Source organism: Dermacentor albipictus, chromosome 9, assembly GCF_038994185.2.
Source record: "Dermacentor albipictus isolate Rhodes 1998 colony chromosome 9, USDA_Dalb.pri_finalv2, whole genome shotgun sequence".
In the NCBI taxonomy this organism is placed as follows: domain Eukaryota; kingdom Metazoa; phylum Arthropoda; class Arachnida; order Ixodida; family Ixodidae; genus Dermacentor; species Dermacentor albipictus.
The window spans coordinates 98,756,909-98,782,545 of record NC_091829.1 but is presented as its reverse complement, the minus strand read 5'-3'; the positions used below and the strand labels follow the sequence as shown (position 1 = coordinate 98,782,545).

At 46.5% G+C, this 25,637-nt stretch overlaps 1 pseudogene; it reads right to left on the bottom strand.

Annotated features, from left to right (window-relative positions):
• Window positions 1-12,796: 12,796 nt before the first annotated feature.
• LOC139049948 (probable ATP-dependent RNA helicase DDX5 pseudogene) lies at window positions 12,797-14,689 on the bottom strand (annotated as a pseudogene).
• Between the last annotated feature and the right edge of the window lie 10,948 nt (window positions 14,690-25,637).

The following is a 25,637-nucleotide window of genomic DNA, read 5'->3' as shown; positions in this document are numbered from 1 at the left end:
CGCAGGTTTCTTTCTGCATGCCGCTGCAGTGTACCAACAAGAAACTTTGGAAAAACAACAAATTCTCCCGCACTTTACTACATTCGCAGTCTTAGCGAAGTGCAAAGCATTGGCAAGGATAGCAAAGTATACGAGAACTTCCCTCAGTCAGGGTCGTTGTTCAATTCTGTTGGCCAAGCAAATAAGGTAAACATTCCTCTACTGGCTAAACAAGCATAGTTTCACACGTGCACACACAAACGAGCACAGGCCTTACTCAATCAGTGCGAGAACTCGCATTCACAGAGCTGGCATGATGAGCGTCGACAACGACGAGCGAATGCTCCCCTTTGCCGCTCGCCTCACTTTTTTTCCCTGTGGCACTGCTTCTGCACCCATAATATACCAGCTACAACACTAGCGTGTAAACAAGGGAACATTCTTTAAACCAGCAGTCATCTCCGTACGCAAACACTTGTGTGCGCGGGTCGCATTTGCGGTCAGCCACTGCTAGTGTCATGTGCCGCAGCGGCTTTCCTGAAGGAGAAAATAGCTGACTTCTTCTAGAGTCTGATCCATCACGCGACATCTAGCACAAAGCTCTCAGGAAGGCGGCAAGGAGCGAGCCACCATCCTTCTAGGCTCACCATGGCACGATTGCCCTCGCAACCAAAGCAAAGATCGCGCAGACCGCTTATCCTGACGCACTTTGACTTCATGTGCAGAATGGTGGCGAAAATGGCAGCCAAATTTCGCGTTGAGTTTCAAGAGAATGGTTATCGCCATAAAAGATCTGCAAGCTTTTCAGCAATGCCACCTTTTGTGCGTGATGTGGGGCTACGGAAAGAAACGATTCAGTGGGTATTTTACTACACTCAGGTGTTGCGGCTTACATAAAATGCCGACTGATACAAGGCCTGTCTGGAAATCATCCAACCCTATTTATTTTAAAGATATTTTCAGAGAGCCTAATGTAGTCTCAATTTCGTAGTGCTGCTAATACTACCTAATGATTCGTCAATGCATACACGAAATAAAGGTAACGTTTACATTATACAGGAAAGTATTGTTAACGAGAGCACAGTGAAAGAGTGAAACAATATTTCCAAGCGAACATACATTTTTTTATCCTGTATACCGTACACTTCACAAAAACAAGTAATCGGTGATAAAAAGCGCATGCACGAGCGAGTTCACGAATGAGTTCTGGTTTACTTTAGCAAATTTTCATAGGTTTTCGCTACGCAAACATTCTAGCAGGCAGCGCAGTGGTCTAATTTATTTTCTTAATCAAAATGTTTCTCCAGAGAAATCAGTCGTCTCAATTGCAGGATGAATTATGCAATCTCTTACACTGTAAACAAAACTTTGTCGAGATGGGAGTAAATGACTTGTCCTCTAGCACCTTCTGCGGTGGGAGTTTAGTAAACCCTGCTTAGTCTTCGTAAAAATTTTACTCCCCTGCTGAAATGAAGTCTTCAATGGACTGATGGAAGGATATGTTTATGTTCATCGGGGAGTTTTTTTAAGAAGCTATGGAAGTACATATTTGCCTCTATTAACGAGCTATGCAGAGAATTATGGGAGCATATCTTTAGATCCATCGATGAGCTTTTACTAGGGACTATTGAACTATGTGTTTACATCAGTCGAGGTGCTTTTTGCATGGAACTATTGCAGTATGTGTTTACATTCATTGAATAGACTTTGCAGGCGAACTATGGCAGTATACGTTTTCATCAATCGAGGAGCTCTTGTAGTGAACTACGAGAATACTTTTTTACACTCATGAGGAACGTTTCGCAGGGCACCATTGGAATATTTCTTTACAGTGATAGGGGAGGTTTTGCAGGAAGATGTTTGAGCATCTGTTCACATGATTCGGCTAGTATGCCAATTTGAGAATTTGTATTATTGATTTTCACCCCTTCGATTTACACAGTATATTGGTTTCCAAGCTGGAAGACGCAAACAAAAGTAAACGGAACAGCACTTTGTAGAAAACATTTCATTGCATAAGCACATAGGCAAACAAGAAATGAATGACACAAGCACAAGCTCTCAACTGTTTTTTTAATAGTTCTTTGTCAATGTGCTGTGTGTAAAAACCACATAGTACGAATAGAAAGCCACTCATCCAGCTGCATGTTTAGCGACGACCATACTAAGTACATGAAAGATACATTAATACACGGAAACCTCGCACAAGTGCCTAAGCAAGGTGCCATACAGCCATTTTAAAAATAACGTAGATATAGCAGAACATTCCGTGACCTACCTAGACTTTGTGGTACTACAAAAGGGGAAGCAACGTGTAAAGAGGCCATCGATTCTTATTGATATTGATATAAGCAAGAGAGTTAAAGCAGTAAAACTCCGAAAATGCCAACACACTTATAGCACTACAAAACTAAATGATAAGGAAAACGAAAGTTCTGGTAATCAATAACAGTTCATTTTTACAGTAACAAGCTAGCAGAGTGGACTAACTAGAGTTCAGCTTTCCTTTTTCTCCCAGATACATCATCATCTTCATCATCATCATCATCTTCATGCGCCTATTTTGTGTCCACTGAAGGACGAAGGCATACCCCTGCGATCCCCACTTACCCTTGTCCTGTGCCAACCGATTCCAACTAGCACCAGCAAATTTCTTAATTTTGTTGCACCACCTAGTCTTCTGCCATCCTCTACTGCGCTTCCCTTCTTTTGGCACGCATTCTGTGACCCTAATGGTCCAACGGTTATATAATCTGCGCATTACATGACGTCCCATTGCCATTTGTTATTTTAATGTCTATTGGAGTGTCGTCCGCACCCGTTTGATCTCTGATTCAAACTTCACTGTATCAGTCTCTTAAAGTTATGCCTAGCATCTTTCGTTCCATCGCTCTTTGCGCGGTCCTTAACTTGTTCTCAAGCTTCTTTGTCTGTCTCCAGTCTCTGCCCCATATGTCAGCACCGGTAAAATGCACTGATTGTATATTTTCCTTTTCCATGATAACGGTAAGCTCCCAGTCAGGAGCTCGCGATGTCTGCCGTCTGCGATCAAACTAATGTTTATTCTTCTCTGAATTTTCTTCTCATGGGCAGGGCTTCCAGTGATTAGTGGACCTGTGCAAACGTAGTCCTTCACATACTCTAGAGGCTGACTTGCGATCTTCAACTCTTGTTCTCTTGCTGGGTTATTTATCATTATCTTTGCCTTCTGCATATTAATCTTCAAACCCACTCTTACGCTGTCCTTGTTTAGGTCCTCAATCATTTGTTGCAACTCGTCCGCCGTGTTGCTGAATAGAACAGTGTCATCGGCAAACCGAACGTTGCTGAGGTATTCGCCGTCAATCGTTACTGCTAAACCTTCCCAGCTTAATAACTCGAATACTTCTTCCAAGCCCGCAGTCAGACAAGGTCAGACAAGGAGAGATTGTGTCTCCTTGCCTGACCCCTTTGTTTATTGGTATCCTTCTACTTTCGTTGTGTAGAAATAAGGTCGCTGTGGAATCTCTGTAGATATTTTCCGGGGTAGTTACGTAAGTGGTCCGTGCTCATTGATTACGCAATGGCCACTGTGACTGATAGTATTTCTACTGTATCAAATGCCTTTTCGTAATCTATAAACGCCATATAGAGAGGCTCATTGTACTCTGCCAATTCTTCAGTAACCTGAAGAATGACATGGATGGGATCCACTGTAGAGTATTCCTTCCTGAAGCCACCCTGTTCCCTTGGTTAAATAAAGTCCAGTGTTGCCCTTATTTTATTGGAGATCATTTTCGTAAATATTTTATATAATACTGGGAGTAAGGTAACGGGCTTACATTTTTCAGTTCTTTACCGTCCTCCTTTTTGTGGATTAGTATATTGCTTGCATTTTTCTAGTTTTCTGAAAAACTTGTAGTCAATAGACACTTATCCCCTGCCCTAATGACGCCGGCGCTCGTCTGGCAGGAACCAAAATATGCAGCAAGATCGATTTCATGATCGTGAGATTCCTGTGAAACCCAGCGACATTCCGAACGCTGCGATCACTACTCCATTTGGCCTGTTTGAGTTTCTCTGTATGCCTTACGGTTTGAAGAATGTGGCGCAAACTTTTCAAAGGTTCCTGAAGAAGGCTACGCGCGCATTTCCGTTCATTTTCGTCGGCATCGACGACATTCTCGTTGTGTATCGCATAGACGAAGATCACAAGGAGTACCTTCACCTTCTATTTGAGCGACTGGATGAGCACGCGTTGGTACTAAAGCCCCAGAAATGCATTTTCGAGTTGAAGCCCTTGATTTTCTCGGCCAACGCATTTCAGTCCAAGGCATCAAGCTACTGGAATCACGGAGGTGGGCAATCGAGGATTTCCCCTCTCCAAGCTCCTTACGAAATCTGCACGAGTTTCTAGTGTTCATATATTTTCACAGGCGCTTCATACCATGCTGTGCGTAAGTTGTTCAGCTGCTTACCGACGCGCTGCCTTACGATCCCCCCCCTCCTATATTCCTACCTTCCACAGGTCCTCGGGGCACGAACCCTCCTTTCAGGAAGACGAAACGTGGTTGGCGACTGAAGTGTTGCTGATTCATCCGTCGCCCATTGTGCCGACTCGCCTTATGGTAGACGCGTCGACCACGGCAGTGGGTGCAGTACTGTAGCAGCGCGATAGCACACTCTGGAGGCGGTTTGGCTTCTTGTCGAAGCGCCTCAAACTATAAAAACTTGCTACTGCACCATCGGGAGGGAAATTTTGGCTTTCTATGGCGCTGTCAAGAATTTTCGTTTTTTTTTCTTGAAGGCTGTGGCTTTTACATTCTGACCTGCCAAAAGCCACTAAACTTCGTTTTCAAGAACAATTCCTTGTACTCAGGTGATCTTCCGCAACTTTACTCTTTCTACAAATTTTCTACGGACATCCGCCATATCGCTGGCATCAAAAATCAGGCAGCTGGCGCACTTTCGCGAGTCGGCACTGTGCCTGCTAGCCCTGTGGATTCCCAAGCTCTAGCATTTCCCCATCAAAACAACCTCGAGCTGCGCCAATAGCGGGAGAAAGGCTCGTCGCTCCAGCTTGGGGCGGCCCATTTGTGCCCCAACAGTTTCGGCGCCGAATAGTCAATTCACTGCACGGTCTAAGCTATCCCGGTATCAGAGAGACGCACAGTCTTATTACAAACAGCTTCGTCTGGCCAAAGATCAACAAACTTGTTCGAAGCTGTGCAAGAAGCTGCCAAACCTGTCAAGCCGTGAAAGTGAACTGGCACACGCGTTCAGCGGGGCAGTTAACCGTTTCAATCACTAGAGAGATGTTTCGATCACGTGCATTGAGACGAGCTGGGGTCTCTACCGCCTTGCCAAGGTTTCACGTACCTCCTTACATCTGTCTACCACTGCTCAAGGTGGCCTGAAGCGACGCCTCCATAAGGCATCACAGCTGAAACAGTGGCGGAAGCATTTGTTGCTACGTGGGTGTCGCGATGCGGTTGCCGTTTGAGCATAACTGCTGATCGAGGCCGGCAATACCAAAGCTCGCTTTTTCTGCCTTGGCGAGACCGCTCGGTACGCGCCTTCAGAGCACCACGGCTTACAACACGCAGCTCGGCATTGTCGAATGTCTCCACCGACAATTGAAGGCGTCATTGACCGCCATGCTTGACAAACAGCTCTGGGGTGCAAAAGCTACCTCTAAAACTGCTTGGGCTGCGAACAGCAATCAAGGATGACCTCGGAGTCAGCGCAGTCGATATGCGCTGTGGGTCGTCAATCTGCGTTCCAGGCGAGTTTCTCGGCACCCAGCAAGGCACTCCGCCAGCGGCCGCGCTGCTCATAGAGAGGCTACATTCTGGGCTCAGCCACATTCGACCTACACTCCCACATGCCGCCGGCGGGCATCCAGTGTTTGGTTTCAAGACAATGTACACAACCACGCACGCCGCCATTACTTCTTCCTATGAAGGCCGCTTTCGTGTGGTTTCGCGTCCAGAGGAAATCTTGGAGATTGACTGTCGCTATAAAGAAGAGAAAGCTTCGTGTGACCGCGGGAAACCAGCCTATCTAAAAGAACTCTTCATTCCTTCCGTCATTCATGCCTAGGCTTCTGGAATTCTTAGGGGGGGGGGGGGGAGACCTTGTAGCGTCCATCCGTCACTACCTTGTCGCCACTTCGCCGTAATCAAGTTTTCTTTGCCTCGCCGTGGCGCCATTGCCCTGTGTGCTTTGGGGGGAAATCAAGGGGGCTGCCCGACTGGGCCGCCACCGTAGTACTTAACCAACCTGCTTGTACTTTTGAATAAAGCCATTCGACTCTCCAGTCTCAAGCTGTCGGAGTATGTGTTCCTTGCCTCCGCAAAACTGAGCTCCTAGGAGAAATAATAGAGCGTAATTTCACTCGGAGGAAAATGAAATATTGTAAAGTACATTGAAGACGGAGTCTTACCATATAGCTGTTTCTCTTTAATGGCGGGCCAGAAGAAGAGCGTGCAGCTTACGCACTTCGTCTTTCGTGCCACCGACCTTTGCACGCGCCGTCCTGCGCTGCGGGAGCCCCACATCTTTGTGTCAATTGCCCCCCATGCGAAAACCGACCGTCTCGGTTGCGTCAAAAAGTTCTTTCAGCGACCTAAGTAATGGAGCTCCTCGGGTGCATCTCGGCGTTCACGTACGTGCATAGTATGGTTTCATGTGCACTACATGAACGACCTCAGCGCGAGGACGACAACGAAGTGAACCTGGGTCAAAGCTGCAGGGGACGACTTCGTAGGTCACGTCACTGAGGCGGCGTGTAACCTTCTATGGACAAAAATACCGCCGGATTAACTTTTCCGAGAGTGCATGACAGCCGTCCAGACCCACACGCAGGCGCCGGTATTGTTATGGGCGTCGCGTCGACCCTGGTTGTATCGAAGGGTATCGGTATGCTGTTGGTTCCGGATACGATGCCGAGCAAGCTGGCGTGCCTCTTCGGCTCTTTGTACGAACTCTTCCACATGTTCGCTGGTCGGGCTATTATCAGCCAAAGGTAGCATGGCGTCAAGTGTTGACGTGACGTGGCGCCCTTATACAAGTTCGAACGGCGTAAACTATGTAGTCTCCTGTACAGCAGTGCTATACGCGAAAGTCACATAGGGTAAGATCTCGTCCCACGTCTTGTGCTCTACGTCGACATACATGGATAGCATATCAGCAGCGTTCTATTCAGACGTTCTGTTAATCCATTGGTTTGGGGATGATACGCAGTGTTCTTGGGTTGAGAGCTATGCGTCAGCTGGAGAACGTTTCGCGACTCAGCAGCCACAATGGACGTGGTGCATTCGTCGTACGTAGGGGAAGGCCAGTTCACGGGCGAATGTGCTTGGATAAGGCAAGCCGTAGAAACCTCCAGTGTTTGTCTCCCTGTGGCTAAGATTCATATTGAAGGCCCTTTTGGAGTACTGGACACAGAAGCTGCCGTCTCGGCACATCTCCCGCATCAGTATCCACATTTGTTTTCTAACAAATCTGAGGATTTGCTGCGACGCAGGGGGATCGGGTTTAGTGAACGGATAGTACAAGCCTTAACTCATTCCAAGACATGGGAGCTCGCGGCCAAGGCAGTGTACGAATCTCTAGTGGTGGAGGAAACAAGTTCGACGGAGGATTCGTCAACCAGCACCGAACAGGACAGCCCTATAGGGGATAAAGCGGAAAGTGCACCAGTTAATGAATAGGTCAGGAAAGCAACGGAGCCTGAAATGCCTCGCGAAGCAGAATGCAGACAAAAGTTATTGAACGTAAGCCCTGCCACAATAAGTGCTGAGCAGGCAGTGCGTAAAGCACAAAGCACTGCTGAGCATTACTATGACATGACAGCTCGCACGCGACGCTTTAAAGTTGGGGAAAAGGTAATAATCCTGAAACCCTCGCCGAAAAACAAACTGGAGGTTCAATGGGAAGGACCGGTTGACATAATTCAGAAATTATCTGAAACAAACTACGCAATCACGGTTACGGGAAAACGAAGGACACCACCAAGTGTACCGTTGCAATCTACTTAAACCCTACCGGCAGAAGGAAGTCATTGTGAACATGTCCCTTAACCAACCTGAGGAGACGCCTGTCGACTTTCCGGAGTTAACAGCAGTGACGGAGGCAAAAGACATTCGCGAGACCATTGACAAGCTAGTAGAACAGGCGGAGTTGAATCCCCATCAGAGGGCTGAACTGAGGGAACTCTTGTTTGAATTTAAAGACGTATTTTCAAACACCCCGGGCAGGACCACTGCGATCGTTCACAATATCGAGTTAACCTCGTCGGACGAAGTTCGTTCGAAACCTTATCGCGTTTCGCCTCGTCAACCTAAAGTCATGACCGTTGAAATAAACAAAATGTTAGAGCTAGGTGTAATCAAGCCAGGAGAGAGTAGTTATACCTCGCCTTTTATCTTCGTCGAAGTCCCAGGAAAGGAGCCGCGATCATGTATCAACTATCGCAGGTTCAATTTAATCACGAAGGACCAAACTTGTCCAATACCGCATATCGAGGAAATGCTTGAGAAAGTGAGCAGTGCTACCTTCATCTCTACGCTCGATTTAGTCAGAGGGTACTAGCAGGTTCCGCTGACCGAGAGGGCAAGCAGGCTTGCGTCGTTTATTTTCCCAATGGGAACCTTTCGTCCGAAAGTCCTGAGCTTTGGATTGAACAATGCTCCATATTGCTTCTCTAGCCTTATGGACCAGGTGCTACGAGGAATGGAGGAGTTTGCACTTCCGTATCTCGATGAAATAGCAATCTTTTCTTCATCATGGGCGGACCATATGCAACACCTGCGAAGCGTGCTGTGTCGTCTACGAGAGGCCAACTTACCTGTTAAGGCTCCCAAATGCCAATTAGGGCGCGCGGAGGTGGCTTATCTAGGTCATGTAATAGGGCCAGGCCATCGTCGGCCTTCCGAGGTTAAAATGAACGCAGTAGACAACTTCCCGCAATCCCGCACCAAGCGCGACATCAGGTCGTTCCTTGGCTTGGTGAGTTATTACCAAAGATATATCCTGAGGTATTCCGAGATTGCGAGTTCCTTAACGGATGCTCTCAGAAAAACAGAACCACAAAGGATAACGTTGGATGACGCAAAAGAAAAGGCTTTTAGACTGCTCAAGAAAGCACTAACGAGTCAGCCAGTCTTGAACGCGCCCGACTATTCCAAGCCATTCATTTTTCAGTGTGATGTCAGCGACAGGGGTATGCAGGTGGTGCTCTGTCAATAGAGACATGACGAGAACAAACACCCAGTACTGTACGCCAGTAGAAAGCTTTCAGTTCGTGATGAAGCATACAGTGCATCAGAAAAAAATGCGCCTGCGTAGTATGGGTGGTGCAGAAGCTAGCTTGCTATATCGCTAGTTCAAGGTTCACCATATAGAGACTGACCACTGTCCCGTTCCGTCACATGGCTGCAGTCCATGTGTACGAAAAACGGTCGTCTTTTGCGCTGGAGCTTGGCTCTTCAACAGTACACCTTCGATATTCGCTACAAGAAGGGCAAGCTTAACGGCAATGCCGACGGTTTGAGTCGTTGCCCGTAGAGTAACAAAAGGCTCATGCTCACCCGGCTTTCTGTGGCATTTTTACGTTCATTCTTACGTTTTTTTTCTGAAGTGTATTCGATTGTTAGTTGATTTTAATAACCACGTCTTAACGCTCTCAAGAAATGGCTGTTTTTAGTGTTGGGTGGAAGGGGGGGGGGAGGGGAATGTGCGTAAGGAATGGGAAAGGTGTAGCGGGTTCTCTTTCTTTCTTAAAGCCTGGTGTATCTTGGAGGAGGGTGGCCTTGTGATTTGTGGTTGTGGGTCCAGCACTGTTCTGGGGCGATTGCTTGCCCACGCAGGAGACGAAAAGTTGCGAGACCTGCTTGTGAGACCAATTTCACCCGACCGGATATGGGAGAAAAGTCACAAGAGCGCCACGAGGACTGATGACAACTCCCAGGAATCTACCAGCTACGAACTAAGGGTTCGTCACCTCTAATGGGAATTCTGCTGCTGAAACGCCGATACCTCGCACAGCGGCTGCTGGCCCTTACGCGTCGGGATCTTCCTCCCGTGCCGGAGATGCTGTTATGGTTGGCGTCTGGCACCACGTGCAGAAAGGAATTTCACCCTATCTTCTCTCACCATGTCTCGTCGAAATGAGGCGTGACTTCTCCTGCCACGGCTGGCATCCCGCAACTCATGCAGAAAGGACTTTCTCGCACCCGCCCTTCACCCACCAGGCCTCGCTGAAATGAAGCGTGACTTCCTAATGCGCCATGACCATTTCGAGTGTCTGGTCTGGCGGAAGTCCCGAATTGTTTATCGGCCTCTTTTGTGGGTGTGTGTGCGGCTTTAGAGGGACCCTTTTCTCGAACGGCCAAACTCTACAGAAAAACTTCCACGAACCAGCAACGCACAAAAGAGACGGACAAGCGTCTACGATTCCAGGAGGCGGGACGCCCTCCTCCTTGCAGCAGGCTCGGTATAACAAGAGAAGGAGGGGCCCTCTTTCTGTGCCGGTCACGTGACGTCGACAGAAGCAAGATCCCTCCCACGATTGTAGAGAGCCTATTTAAGGGGTTCCGAAATGTACTTTGATCACTCCATTCTCTTCTCATCATCTTTCATCAACTTTTCCATAAACCACGCAAGTTTCGCACTAGAAATTGTCTCGTCCTTGCCCGGTCGCCATGGTCTACCGGATGCCGGCAGAACGCCGCCAACGCCACGCTACCCTATTAGCAACGTCGGTCAAGCTTCAATATGCAGGCATCGCTGCAACTCGGCAGCAGTACGATAGGCTACCCTGGAGTACGCAACACCAGCCAAAGTTAAGGTCATGTGTCAGCTAGCGGCTCAAGCAGTCCTTAGTTTTTTTTTGTTTGTGCGTCCGTTCTGCCTGCGTCTGCGATGAAAACGACAAGTGGGAAGACAGATAAAGAGAAAGTGGTGAGGGGAGGTTGTAGCGTAATGGTTAGCGTGCCCAGCTAAGAAATGCAGAATGCTACGAATACATGGGCTGGAATCCCAGTGGTTTGTTTGCGAAGACAGCTCTCTGGTGACGGCGAAGCTCAGAATGAGGAGGCTGCCTGACGACAACGGTCGCCGTCAGCGTAACAGAATGAGCGGACGTGCAAGGTAACACCTAAAGCCGAAAGTATATTTAGAGGAAATATAGTATGCTCCTATAGAAATCCCGCCGTTTAAAAATCCCGCAAAGGACGCGATGACGCCACGGCACTGTACGCCAACAAATGAAGATAACTTTTTTAAGGTGAAGCTTTTTTTTGCTTCTTCCTTCGACTTTTCCACTGGTGCTGTTGCCGTCTTGCACGTCGTGTCGAAGGGAGGTTCAGAGCGTTCCTATAGGAAGGAGCGTGGAAAAGAGGGAAAGTGGCGCAAGAAACTCGTTTGGACCTTTCCATCGCGTCACATGTGCACAGTGCCCTCTGGAGCTTCCTGGGCGTCGTCACATTAGCCTTTCGGCAGTTGTAATTATCCCTGACCACCCGCAAAAAGCATTGCAGAAACGGCCGCGCTTACTCTTAGCCTAACATGCGAGTCCTGAAGATAAGTACATAAAACGATAAAGACGGGGCAAGGAGAAGAGGCGGAGAATGGGTAGAACCGGGGTATTCGCGAAACTAGTGAATAATACCCTTTCCATTCTTCGCTCGCAGTTCTCATACAGGGGGGAAGGATGGGACAGGGAAAGGGCGACGTCAGAAGATAGCAAAACGCTATTACTACGGATAGACATGACCGCGGTTGCGGGCAAACTGAAGGGACGGTACTGCACGTTTCTGCTATTTCTAAAAAATAAAAATCATGCAAATTTGTCGAGTGGCCAACTGACGCATGGCGTGCCGACGCAAATCCGCAATTAATTACCGTAGGGTATAGGTAAAACTATGAAGTGGTCGCACGTCAAATCAATACTTATGTGCTCACCGCGGTGCTTCGCCCTTAGTGCTATTACCCGAACGCAAGTGCAATAAAATGCTGGCTACGAATACCCCGTGTCGTTCATAGTGAGCGGTCGCAGCAGTCCGATGAAAACGGACACTTAAAACAATGATCACGTGGTACCGCAGAGGCAGGATGGCGAGGAATACCACGTCAAAGAGAGAGCAGGGTGCAAAGAGAGTGACACGGGGAAAAAATGTTGACTCCGAGGTTAGGTTTTTCATGGCGGTTGGGCAGAAATGCGTCAGCTGTAGGACCCAATGTCGGAGTGGAACCGGTAGGCCTAGTAGGATTGCCACAGCATCCTCGAGATAGGCGCGGTTAACTTGCTTCCGTGCTCATGGTCCCCGCGGCACGGAAGCGTACTCCAGAACAATGTGAGGTCAACTTTTTTATATATGCTAACTTTATTTCTTCGTTCCTTCTTTGTTTTGAAATATTTATATTTTTCAATAGCACACTCTGTAACCGATTTTCTTATACTTCGATATAAGCTCAACTAGTGTGTCATGCTTCTCACAGATAGAGTATACTTTCTTATGGTCGTCTTAAAAATCGCTTGCCTGTCTCCTAGAGTGGACATGTGCCACTAGCACAAAAAATTGGATGGGAATTTGACGCCCCCGGAGAAGACGACTATTGCTACTAGTAGAAGTACAATTAGTTACTATTACTATCATTGCTACCACTGCGACTGCCTCTACTATCAGAATCACCACACGCTACTGTTACATATATGGATAGCAGTGTTTTTCCCTACACGCGAACATAGTGCACGTTCCTAAATTGGTCATGTATGTGACGCTGAAGTGAGCCGATCATTTTGGCCACGCCCATGCTATACACAAGTCAAATAGGAGCAATACATAAATACCGCCGTTTTTATATTGACAATACGAGAAGCACGTAATTTCGACGTCAAGAACATTTTCGTGATCGTGCCCAGCACCTGAATGAAAGCAAACAGAGCAACCATAAGGCTCCAATGTTATCCTTTCGGCCTTTTTCCTGTTAAAACGAAGAAAATTCTTGCGTGGTCTGCATTTTAGAATACACGAGCAATTTACAAGTACGGACACACCTGTTTTTCAAGCAACGCATCATCGCAAGGTGAGCGAATGGATAAGTAAAGTTAATATTTTGCAGCGTCAAGCACCTTGGTGGCTATCTCGCGGAGTCGTGGAGCCACCGTCTGTTTGTTAGCTCCAAGAATCGCGATGAGCTCTTTTGCACGCCGGCTGTCGTTGGGGCTGATAAAGGTGTACGCCGTGCCCTGACCAGCGCAGCGGGTGGCGTGCTCCACCCGCTTATGATAGTCCTCCAGACACAGCGGGTAGTCGTAGTTGATCACGAAACGCACGTCGCCATCGTCCAGCTGACGCGTGGCCACGTCTGTTGCGACTAATACGGTCGCCGAGCCTTTTCGAAATGCGTTGAGTTCGCGGTCGCGGATTCCTTCCGTCATACCACCGTGAATGGCGACAACTGGCCAATCCAGCAATCGCAGTTTTAACACCAATGCATTCAGGCTTTGCCTCGTTCCTACGAAAACGATCACCTTGTCCCACTTATTGATAAGAATGTCCTCAAAGATGGCAATTAATTTGTCGTCCTTCTCAGCTTCGCCACAGATGACAACAACATGCTCAATCTGTCCGCTTTGATGCGCCGTCTGTAACTCGAAGCTCACCTGAATGTAGTCGTGCATCAATTCATCGGCAAGATGGGAAACGGCCCAATTTGGTGAAGCAACCAACATTATCTTCTGACAGACTAGGTGAACTAGGGCGTTGATGGTGCGAATTTGTTTTTCTAAGCCCATAATCAGCATGAGGTCCACTCGGTCCATCACCAGGTACGAGCAGCGACGAAGATTCACCTTGCCTTCTTTCAGGAAGGACAACAGACGGCCAGCTGTCGCCACGCATACCTCACATGGGCCTCTCTTCAGGGCTTTTAGTTGCCGTAGCTTCCAGTCTCCGCAAGATAGGCACACGCTGCGAACTGCCGTGTATTTCTCAAAGTGGCAGTTCAGCTCGTGTGTCTGTCGTGCCAGCTCCGGCGTCGCTACTAGCACGAGCACGATGGGGCCGTCACCAGACTGGAGAGGTGGCTGGTGCATGACGTGCGCGATGGCTGGAAGCAGGTAGGCCAGTGTCTTGTCTCTAGCTGCGCCGCGTGCCGTGACCATAAGGTCCCTGCCCTTGAGAGCAATGGGCCAGCACTGGGCCTGAATGTCGGTTGGCGGACCGTACTTCCCCGCTTCGATGCCTTCTAGCACGCCGCCTGGAAAGTTGGCTTCGTAAAGGCGTAGAACGGGCTTCGGCACGGCGCGCCCCTCGACAGTGATGCCCTTTGTTTTTCTGTACGCGTCCACGTCCACGGAGGAACGCCGGGCTGTCGCGAAGTGTTCTCGGTAGACGTTCTTTCGGAAAGGCAGCGTCTCCGTCGGTCGCCATTTGGGTGCGCGGACGTCAAGGTCAACGTCGCTCTCGGGGATTCCCTTTTCGGTTCGCACAAGCAGCATGCTTGCGAACATGCCCTCACCTCTTGGCAGATAAATCCGCCGAGAAAATGCGACTTCATCAGCCGTGAGGTCTGGTAGCGGCGGCGGGACGCCCCATAGCTCGATCACGCCAGTAGCGTCGTTCATGCCGTTGAGTCCGTTGACGCCGGCCGCTTCGTTCATGGCGGCTGTTCGCCGGACTCCTTTGCCCCGATTTTTCGGCTCCTACCCCAGCCCTGCTTGTGACCCACCCTGTTTGACGATGAAACCCACTGTGGGGGAGACCCCACGAACCGGTGGTATTAGCACTATAGTTATAAGCGCAGATGGGAAAGAAACCTATTATAAATAAATCATATAGTGTGTAATAAAGTAGTCAGCCCTGCATAAGCACGTCGAGTCAAAAGTAGTTAATGTCATTGAATGGCCATAGTAAATGGTAATGTATTAAAGAATAGGTTTAATTAAAAAGTAATATTGTTAATAATAATAATTTGTATTTGTCTTCTTGCTATTTGAATATCATATTTTATTTCATTGGTATTCATTTGGCCGACTTCCTCTTTCCTAGAATGAAACACTAACCCACTGCAGATTTATGGCAAGAAGCACTTGCGTAAATGCAAGTTTTTCATCGTGGACCGGAGTCGGAAGTTGCATTTCTATTACTGGCCCACCGTAAAATATACAATAGCGTAATACCCGACTTAATCTCGCAAAATAACGGATGATGCCTTCGTTAGCTGCTTCAGTTTCCTTTCCAACTGCTCTTAATTTTCTGCAAGAGCGATTAGGCCGCTCATTCTAACGAGTAATTTTGTATATCAACAGCACTTGCACTATTTGCAACTCCAGAATCCGCAGCTTGAGCTGCCCTAATAAAGGTGGCCACGACACCCAGGTTCACGGTGGCCCTATTGCTTCGTGCTTTGGTCACGTTTCTATTTTGTTGTGTCTGAACGAGGTGTTTCGTGGAAGCCGAAACAATCCTTGTTGCTGAGCACCTCATTTTGACCAGTCTAAAGGATTGGAGCGGCAAATCACTGAAATAGTTGCGCTGTGCGGGTAAGCGTCCGGCCTGCCCAGCGAGCCGCATCATATTTTCTTGCAGACAAACAGCCGTTCAAGCGGGCCAGACGTTAAATAAAGGGAAGTATTCGTGCGTAACGGGACTCTGAAAGCGGAAGAAGTTGTTCACAGGTTTGCTTCACGGCTGGAGGAATGATACTTGGTCGTTTTCTAGCTTCATAGGCTACTCTTGCTAGCAATAAAAGCAGCGCTAGACGGGACGAGTGAAGGGACACAGACAACAGCGCTGTTGTCTGTGTCCCTTCACTCGTCCCGTCGTTTAGCGCTGTTTTTATTGCTCTTAATCATGAACCAACCAGCCCAAATGCGTACTCTTTTGCAGTCTACTCTCGCTAGGCTACACACTGCAAATCTTGTTACAATGAGGCGTTAGCATCTCACAGTGTATAGCAGTAATGTCGCTCGTGCTTTCAGAAGCTATATAAAGATATTCTTCACTCTTAGAACGAGACTACAGACTGTAAAGTTTTCTGGTCAGTGTGTCTTAGAATAAAAACAAATGAAGGGCGGGATACACCTTCTTTTTGTGTTTAGCTGATACGTGCAATAACTTCGTCTGTATCCGATGACAGGCGCTTGTCCTTGCTCGCAGTATGCAGTGTTCGAGCCAGTGCCCAGGTTTGGGAACACAGCAGGCACCTGACGCCCATAGAATTCTCAAACCCGGTGAAACGTGAAAATGAATACGCATACGAACCTATCGGACTAAGTTTAGTTTCTTCTAACATGTTTCCAAAAGTTAGCGAGGGTTTCCTTTCGGCAAATTCAGGCCGTAGTAGTGTACATGCAGATTTGTATACCAGTTAGACCACTTGTAGTGGAATTTAACTGTGTGCACAATGTGTGCGCCGCTAGTTTGCTTTCTGACATAGTGCTAGCGGCATCTCACCGCGTTTAATGAGCAAGAGCTCGATAGTAATGCACATAGTTTCTGAAGATGACCTACAAAACTTGTTTGATTACCAATTCTCATCTATTTTAGTACTTGTTTACTCTTCCAATGTCCTTGGCCATAGACGAAGATGGCCTGTTAAGCAGTGACAAAAATACGTCAATATTTTACTCCAATATCCGCAGTGTGAGGAAGAACCTGAACCTTCTAGTGGCTTCTATGACAAGATATTCCCAATCTTTTCATATTGTAGCACTTACAGAAACCTGGCAGCATAAAGATGAGAAAGTTGTGCTTCCTGGCTAGGTTATGCTATCTCATCCGAGGGAATAAAAAAACTGTGGCGGTGGTGCTGCCTTTTTTCTCAAAAATGGACTGTCTTTCTCGTTTTTGGCACCAGTCATCCTCAGGCATACAGACATAGAAACACTGTTCAAAAAACTGCCCTATTCATTCACTGTTGGAGTTATTTACCGCCCACCAAATTCACGCCTTTCGTCCTTTCTTGATAAACTCGCAGGAATTCTTGAAACGCTTACTACTTACTCAGAACGCATAATTATTGTTGGCGATTTCAACATTGATACCACTACTGAGTGCCACAAGGACTATGTGAGCCTGTTAACATCGTACATTTTCCGAAATATGATTAATACACCCACGCGTGTAACTACCTCCTCTTCATCTATTATTGATCATGCATTAACAAATATACAGGCTGGGATACGCACGGGGGTTTACAGAGAACGCATCTCCGATCACCTCCCACTTTTTGTTGCTACTCACACTGATATACAACCAGAGCGTGAGAGCAAGAAGTATGTGTCTAAAATATATGATGCACTACTGCATGATAATCTATTGGCCGTCGACCCAAGTGCAATATACCATGATGACGTCGATACAGAGTTTATTAAGCTAATTGACGCGCTTTCGCAGATGGTTACTAACTGCAGCCGAAATATTAGTCTTAGCTCTTACGAAGTACCATTATGCCATTGGATGACTGCGGCAATCCTCGCCGTTCTAAAACAGAGCGATTCATGGTACCGCAAATGGAAGCAACAAAAGGATAATGTTTGCTATCTAAACCAATTTAAGAGCCTGCGCAACAGAACCGTGTCGATGATTAGGGCAGGAAAAAAGCATATTACAGGCGTCTCGTTGAACAGGCTTCCGTCAATTCACATAGGCTCTCGAAAATAATCAATGAGGTTGCTGCCAAAGCCAGTTAGCGCCGTGTTCTCCCGGAAAAAATAGATCGCACTACTATAGAAAGATTTATTTCCTTTTTCATCAATATCGGCGCGGCATTGGCTGCTCAATTATCTGAATCACAACAACAAAATGCTGGATCCAGTCCAGTTCTCCATACTTTTGGAATGTTTGAAATCGAACCCGATGAAATTAAATCCATTATTCTCAGCTTACCAGGCAATAAATCGGCCAGACTGGAGGGAATTTACCCATGCATACTTAAGGAAAACACTGATATCTTGGTACCCCCCCCCCATGGCATGCAAACTTTTTAATCATTCATTAAAATGTGCAATGTACCCCTCTGCACTAACGATTGCCAAAGTCGTCCCGGTATACAAAGATGGAGACCGATCCAACCCGTCAAGCTACAGCCCTATTTCTATGCTAAGTATTATTAATAATATTTGCGGCGAGATTCTATCCAATACTATTTGCTAATTATTAGAAAAATACAACTTACTCTGTCAACAGCAACATGGATTTCGAAAACATCATTCAATGGCATCTGCAGTCCTAAGCTTGACTCAATTAATTATTACAGCATTACACGAAAACAAACTGGCCGCCGTTGTATTTGTTGATTTAAAGAAAGCATTTGATACCATGGTTCACACTAATATGCTCACGAAATTAAACCACTATGGATTCCGCGTTGAAGTCTACAGCTTGCTTTCCAGTTACATTGAAAACAGTCAACAAGCTGTAGTTATCAATAACATATCATCACTTCAATATTTACAGGCCGGGGTTCCTCAAGAATCCGTTTTAGGGCCCATGTTATTTTCGTTATACTTGACTGATTTGCCGAAGGTCCTAAGTTGCTCTGATATTTGAATCTATGCAAATAACACTGTGATCATAGTTACAGCTGACAACAATGAGAATCTATGAGCAAAGACAAACGCTGAATTGAAAAAAATTTCAAGCTGGTTTTTCACCAACAATCTAACTATTAATTCAAGCAAAGCCAAATACATAGTATTTAGCTCACGAGCAAAAGTTATTGACAGCTTCCAAAATTAACATTTTCATTAACGACCACTCACTCGAACGAACACATTCATTTAAGTATCTTGGTGTCATTATAGATGAATATCTTCACTGGACAAATCAGATTAGCGCCGTCTGTTCGAAGTTGGCTTCTAGCTGCTATGCTTTTTTACAGGCCCGCAATTGTTTTAACACACATACACTGCGTACCCTTTATTTTGCCCTTATTAACAGTCAATTTACATACTGTGTAGAAACATGGTGTTTGACATACAACACTTACCTTGATCCTATCTGGCGATTACAAAAGCGGGCTATCCGAATTATAACACAAAGCAAGTATACTGAACCAAGTAAACCAATTTTCCAGTTATTAAATATCCTTCCTTTTGACCTCTTGTGGTCTTTAAAAATGGCGGTGTGTGTAAACAACATAGGAAAATATATTCCACTTTTCAATGCCCTCCTGACCCGCCGCGGTTGCTCAGTGGCTATGGTGTTGGGCTGCTGAGCACGAGGTCGCGGGATCGAATCCCGGCTACGGCGGCCGCATTTCGATGGGGGCGAAATGCGAAAACACCCGTGTACTTAGATTTAGCTGCACGTTAAAGAACCGCCGGTGGTCTAAATTGCCGGAGTCCTCCACTACGGCGTGCCTCATAATCAGAAAGTGGTTTTGGCACGTAAAACGCCATTATTTATTGCCTTCCTATTTCGCTCTCCTTGTCTACTCACAAGGAACCTCACACATAGTAACTTTAATCTGCCACCGAATATTAATATCTACAGGGAAAGATTGGTGCAGTTTTCAGGAGCCAAGGTTTGAAATGCTTTACCCCTTGAAATAAAACAGTCCCACGAAACAAATAAACCAATAAGAGCACACTCTATGAGCCTTATTTGATCTGTGTGACAATCGTTTTCGGTTTGTGTTTGTTGTACCGTGTTGTTCATGACAGATCTTTATTCACTCTGCTGTAAATGCAGATTATTTTATTTTCTCCTCATTGTATGCTGTACTTTGGTATTTCACCGTGATTTTGGGCTTTTCATTTTACACAAGTACTATGTCATTGCCGTCGTATATTTTTGTTTCTGAAGCCCACACTAGCCTCTGGCTATGGGTTCATTCAGTGTTTTGATCATTTGTGTGGCAAGAGTAGCAATAAAATGAAGATGAAATGAAATGAAAACAACACCTTCTACTTCTGCCGCTAAACTAAACCACGGTATAAAAGTGATATATCGCTTCGCGGCATGACATGTGCCATGGTCAACTTCAGACCTACCGAGGCAGTTATAATTCCTGCTTCCATGCCTACAGGTTAGGTATATGAGCGAGAATACTCCTGCTGCTTAAAGCATAAGTAACACTCATGCTGTGGCAGGAAACTATAAAGGAACAAAATAAACTCACAATCCCGGCCCTGCGAAAGTATGTCCAGCGAAGCTATTGAAAACCACCATTACAACTTCTGAGGGGGGCATGCAATGCTTTATGTCTTGAGAGTAAGGGTAGTAGTGCCATGTTAAGGTTATGGAAGGAATGGGAGCAATTGTAATTTTGACAGCACGCCGCCGGCCATGGCGACGCTGCAACAACATTGAAATCAGTTGCTTGGCTAGTTTATTTATTTATTAGCTGCATGGCCACGTAGGGCATTACAGAAGGGAGGGGATAGACTTAACTAGGTACACGAACGAATTATTTTAATGCGTGGAGAAAACACGTCATTTGATGCGGCATATGCAATGCTTAATGATAAACTGTTCCAATCTCGAGCAGTTCTAATAAAACAGGAATAACAAAAGACGTCACCCCTACAAGAAAGTCTTTTGCGACACGGGTATCTTCACAAGACAGCGGTAGTTCAAGAAGCGCAAACGGATGTTCTGGCATACTTTGCTGCTAACCATCGAGGTAGGGGGCGCGACGCCAGTGCGGAGGCCGGAACCTCAAGGTCATCAGCGTGGAATATTTATAAAAACTTAATATGCACCCGTACTATGTACATGTTCATCAAATACTTGAAGACCAAGATTTTGCAAACAGATTTGATCTGGTCTATTCGATTTTCCCGAAATGTCAAAAAGCCCCGAACTTTCTCACTCGCACGCTTTGGACGGATGCGGCTAATTTCTCCAGAAACCCACACGTTAATCTTCGCAACGCGCACTACTGTAGTGATAGGAATCCCCACTGGCTGGCACAAACACGACACCGATACCAGTAGTCGTTTAATGTGTGGTGCGGCATTTTTAATCAAAACACCTTTTTGACAACACACTACGATGCAACGCTACGTCAACGCCATCCTCGAGGGCCCCGTGAACAACGTGTGTTGCAACGTTCCACTTGTGCACCTTCGGAACATCTGGTTTCGACACGATGGTGCTCCTGCGCATAGTAGCAGTCACTCTCGAGCGTGGCTCGACAAGTTTTTTTTTCTGGACGGTGGATTGGCCGGCACGGACCTGTACCCTGGCCTGCAAGGTCGCCGGACATGACACCGCTGGACTTCTTCTTGTGGGGCTACGTGAAAGATCGCGTATATAGCAGCGAAACTACCCTACCGGACACCCTGAAGGCAAAAATAAGCAGAGTCTGCCGCGAGATTCCAACGTCGTTGATCAAAGCTGCAACAGCATAAGTGTTGGAAAGAAGCAAATACTGCATTGGCTTCAGACGGTGACCTGTTTGAGCACGTGCTATAAGTGGCAGTGGAAAATATCACTGAAAACTGCTTAACCACTGAAAATACCACTGAAACTGTTTAACGCACAAACATGACTGTTTAACGCACATTCATGATGTCACCCTATCCTTAGACAAAAAAAGCTTGCAACATAGATAGAAATAGGCAGAAGGAACTGCTTTGTTTTGCCTCTTTTACGGAGTTCAAGAGACAGAAATTGTAAATGGATAAACCAGTTGCACCTTTGGGTGTTTTTTTGTGGGCGGCTGAGACTGCTTACGTGCATTTTGTTTATTTTGTATTGAAATAAACTCCTGAGTATCTCTTTTCGGTTCTTCTAAGAGCTGCCTTTTCTTTCATCGTGCTTTTTTGCACACTGTTTTTTAACAATGCTTGAATTTCTTTTGCAGCTTTGTTTTGTGAAATCCGAAGGGCAAAGCTACCCCGAGTGCCTCGTGATCGAGCAAAACATTCTTGCGCTCGCATATGCTGACGCTTATCGCACCACGCTGGTTAAGTCGCGAAAACTTTCGAGTCAGCCTACGTGGCGAAGGCTTGTAAAATGCTGCGATAAACGAATGCAGCCGTATATCTTTCAAAGGTTGCTTGAAGGCGCTTCATTAGCGCCACGCGACGGCTCATCTATTTCATATTTCGCGTATTTCGCGAGCTTTTGTTTTCTTTTTTCCTGTAAAGAAAACAACCAGACACTTCAGCACGAAAGAAATGCTTCATTCGCAGGTTAATTGAGGTGCCCTACAACTTTTCCATTGACATGTTTGCTACACAATCAGTAAGTAAATGTTCGCAGATTCAAAGCAATTAATTAGGACTTCGTGAAGAAAAAATACTGCCTGTTAGTACACACGACTGCCGCTACAATGCACTCTGTCCAATTTCTCTAGAACTCTTGTTTTTTTTAATCTAGCTGCTAATAAACTGGGACACCCGGTATAGCTTAAAAAGAAGCGCACGTACAAAAGAAAGCATGCTCACTTGCCTACGTTACCGCCGTGGCACGGCCTTCGTCGGTATAACGAAGGTCGTTCCATAGCCGTAATGTCAGAAAATGAGCATTCGTTTTGTTTTTAAAACACTTCGAACGCAAAACAAATATGGACGAAGAAAAGGAGCAACACAAGGACCAGTGCTCGTCTTTAAGTTGCTCCTTCTCTTCGTCCGTGTTTGTTTTGCGCTCAAAGTGCTTTTCAAAATTAATCTGTTCCAACTAGGCCGACTCGCAGATATGCTTCATTCGTTTTGTTTATGTGTGCCCCTTCAGGCTAAACTACGTGCATACCCCCGGACCTACAGACTGTTCTGTATATATATGTATATATGTACGTTTTCTTCAAAGTTCAGCACGCAGGACCTGACGTAACATACGCAGGAAAGAGACGACAAACTTTTGGGAAGACTTCTTTAATTACCGTTTTCCGCTGGGCAGCCGAAAACGTTAGGATGTCTTCCAAAAAGTTCGTCGTCTCTTTACTGCGTGTGTATATATATATATATATGTGTGTGTGTGTGTGTGTGTGTGTGTGTGTGTGTGTTCCCGCTTTCTTAAAGATCGCTTATCATCGTAGCGCTATTAAAATAAGCGTACTGTAGAGTGCACTGTGTTGCCGGTATACACGAGCGTCCACGGTACGCAATGCTCGAGCACTGGAAAATGTATGTACCACAGACAGGGTTAAAATCCTGTGGGGTGGGCGAGTGCATGCAAAATTGCATTAGTTCACTTAGTGACAACGCAGGAGGCGAATTGCGCATTGGCCGATACTCGAGCACAATAAGCAGCGCATGCGCATTGCCCTTTCTCGGTGTCACAACATTAGTTCGGCAGAAGGCGCGAGAATGCAATTTGGCATCAAGTCCATAGATTAAGTATATTGAAAGCTTTGTCGGGTCACCGTTAACATGCCTTCACACCGTCGCGCTTTACCGCCACTTCCTAGGTATGAGTAGTGCGTCACGCGGCATTTTTTTCCGGCTAGTTTGCTGTTTTTAATGCATTAATATGTCTTTAAGTAGTATTTTTCTCACGAATATAAGCTTAAATAAGTGCACGGAATACAGTTTCAAAACGAGTATTCATGAGAAGTACAGCACAACGCAAGCTAGAAGTCAATAGTTGTTGCACGCGTTTTGAGAGATTTTTAACCCACGAGGGAAGAGCATTAGAGAAGTAGAGCAGCGGGAAAGCAAGAATGACGCCATGTAGAAACTTATCGATCCCTATTTTGGCACGTTATCATAGATTTCGCCAAACCAAACGCGCAGGTTTGCGGCCGTGTATCCCACAGTGACTGGGAACCCGCTTGAATGTGATGTGGTGGCCGTTTTCTTGCACTAAAGTTTTTTTGGCTCGGCAGTTTGAAGAGCCAGCACTCTGTAAGCGCTTTCTTTCAACACCACTCTAAGTAGTTGCAGAGCTGATTTTGCGTCACTGAAGACTGTCCATATTTGAGGAGGTAGCCGCGAAATATATTGAACGGCCTCTCTAATTGCCACTAGTTCCGTAGATGTTGCAGTCGTCTTGTTATATAGACGAAACCGTCGAATGACTTACCAGAATTTACCAAGTGCATTCTGATTTTCTGTCAGCGTATTTGCCAGAACAAATATGGTTAAGCTCCGCGCCACCACGTAGCTAGACCATGGAGACAGATCAGGTCGCTCACGTACGGCTACGCTAAGTTCCTACATCACAATGGTAGTGGTATGGACGGGCTTTAGTTTGCGCCTCCGCCCATCCGTCAAAACACGCAGCTTGCCTGTAGTTACCCGAATACTGAACGCACTGCGACAGAATTCTCGCAAAGCACGCTGCTTCGATAGCTCTCACTTGGAGCGGCTGGCGGAGAGGTTGGAGAGGCGCTGATTACAACACAACCGGAAGTAGACGACACGACGTCCCGTCATGACGCAGAGCCATTGAAGGCGGAGCTTAGCGGCAATCGCTCGGCGAACAAGTCGAGGAGAATAAGCATGGCTATGGCTTTGGCTAACTTGTAAACGTCCGTAGCTTCACACATATTGCGGTGCGAATGTTTTACTGTACCTGTACGGTAGGCATCTATAAAGCCTGTCAGTCAGTCAAGAACTTTATTGAGGTCCTGAGGGGTCTAAGCCGTTGGAGATCGCACGCGGCGAGCTCCTTGGGCCGAAACCGTAGGCGACGCCCAAGTCGGGACGGGAACGTGGTGACGCTCCGCCAGTTCTTGGGCCCTCTGGACGGCCTTGAATTGCAGTTTGAGGTCCGGGCTTTTCAGGGCTTCTTCCCATTCGGGCTCACTGGAGAGAGGGCCCTCTGGTAACGCGGTACATTGCCAAAGCATGTGCGAGAGTGAGCAGTAGGGTTCTGGGCAGTCTGGGCAATTTGCCGGGATTTCTGAATTGTAGTGGCTTAATAGGCCTCGTGACGGATACGAGTCCGTTTGCAGCATTCGAAACGCGGCCGCCTGCGCCTGTCTGCCTGTCTGAACAGTTTCTTGGACCCTTTACCAACGCTCCCTCCCCCCCCTATTGCAGCACCCATTCATACGATTTTCCGTTCCCGTACAATATAGAAAGGACCCGAACAATAGCCGAGAACTAGTTCACAACAACTCGAGCCCCTTTAACAAAAACGACCTACATATGCTCGCCACTTAAAAAAAGTTTACACGCTTTAGAGCTTATCTTGTCCCACAACAGTAATCGCCATTGCCTTCCGTTCGTTTTATTTCTTGAAAACTCTTCGCGCGTTATATTCCTGTCAAAACTGCTATGTCAGGCGGATGTGCATATCGTTTATGGCTTAGAAGTACGAGGAGCGCAGCACTAAGGAAAGGAAAGGCGCACGAGGTAAATGGCGATAATTGTGGGAAAAGATAAGCCCCTAAGCGTTCAAACTCTTTTTAAGAGTTTACCAGGCATATATTGCTTGCTTAGTAAAGAATTCAATGTTATTCAGCCACTAAAATAAACATAAGTAGAATTTGTTATCAAGTTATCGCTATGCTAACTTATCAAGTGCGATCTTTATACTCACTCAGAGCTTCTCTAGCACCCTCACAGGTTTGTTTCTGGTAAACGATTTATTTTACGAGGGAGAACCCTTAAACTGCAGCTCCACCTTCTTGGATTACATTTAACTGTTACGTATTTGGTATACTTGGGTGCCTCGACTCTTATGGTATCTTCAATATGGCCGCCTTGATCCTCCAAATCAGTGCCGTGCAGGTTCGACGTTTTTTTTTTTTTCTTTAGCTCAGAAGCA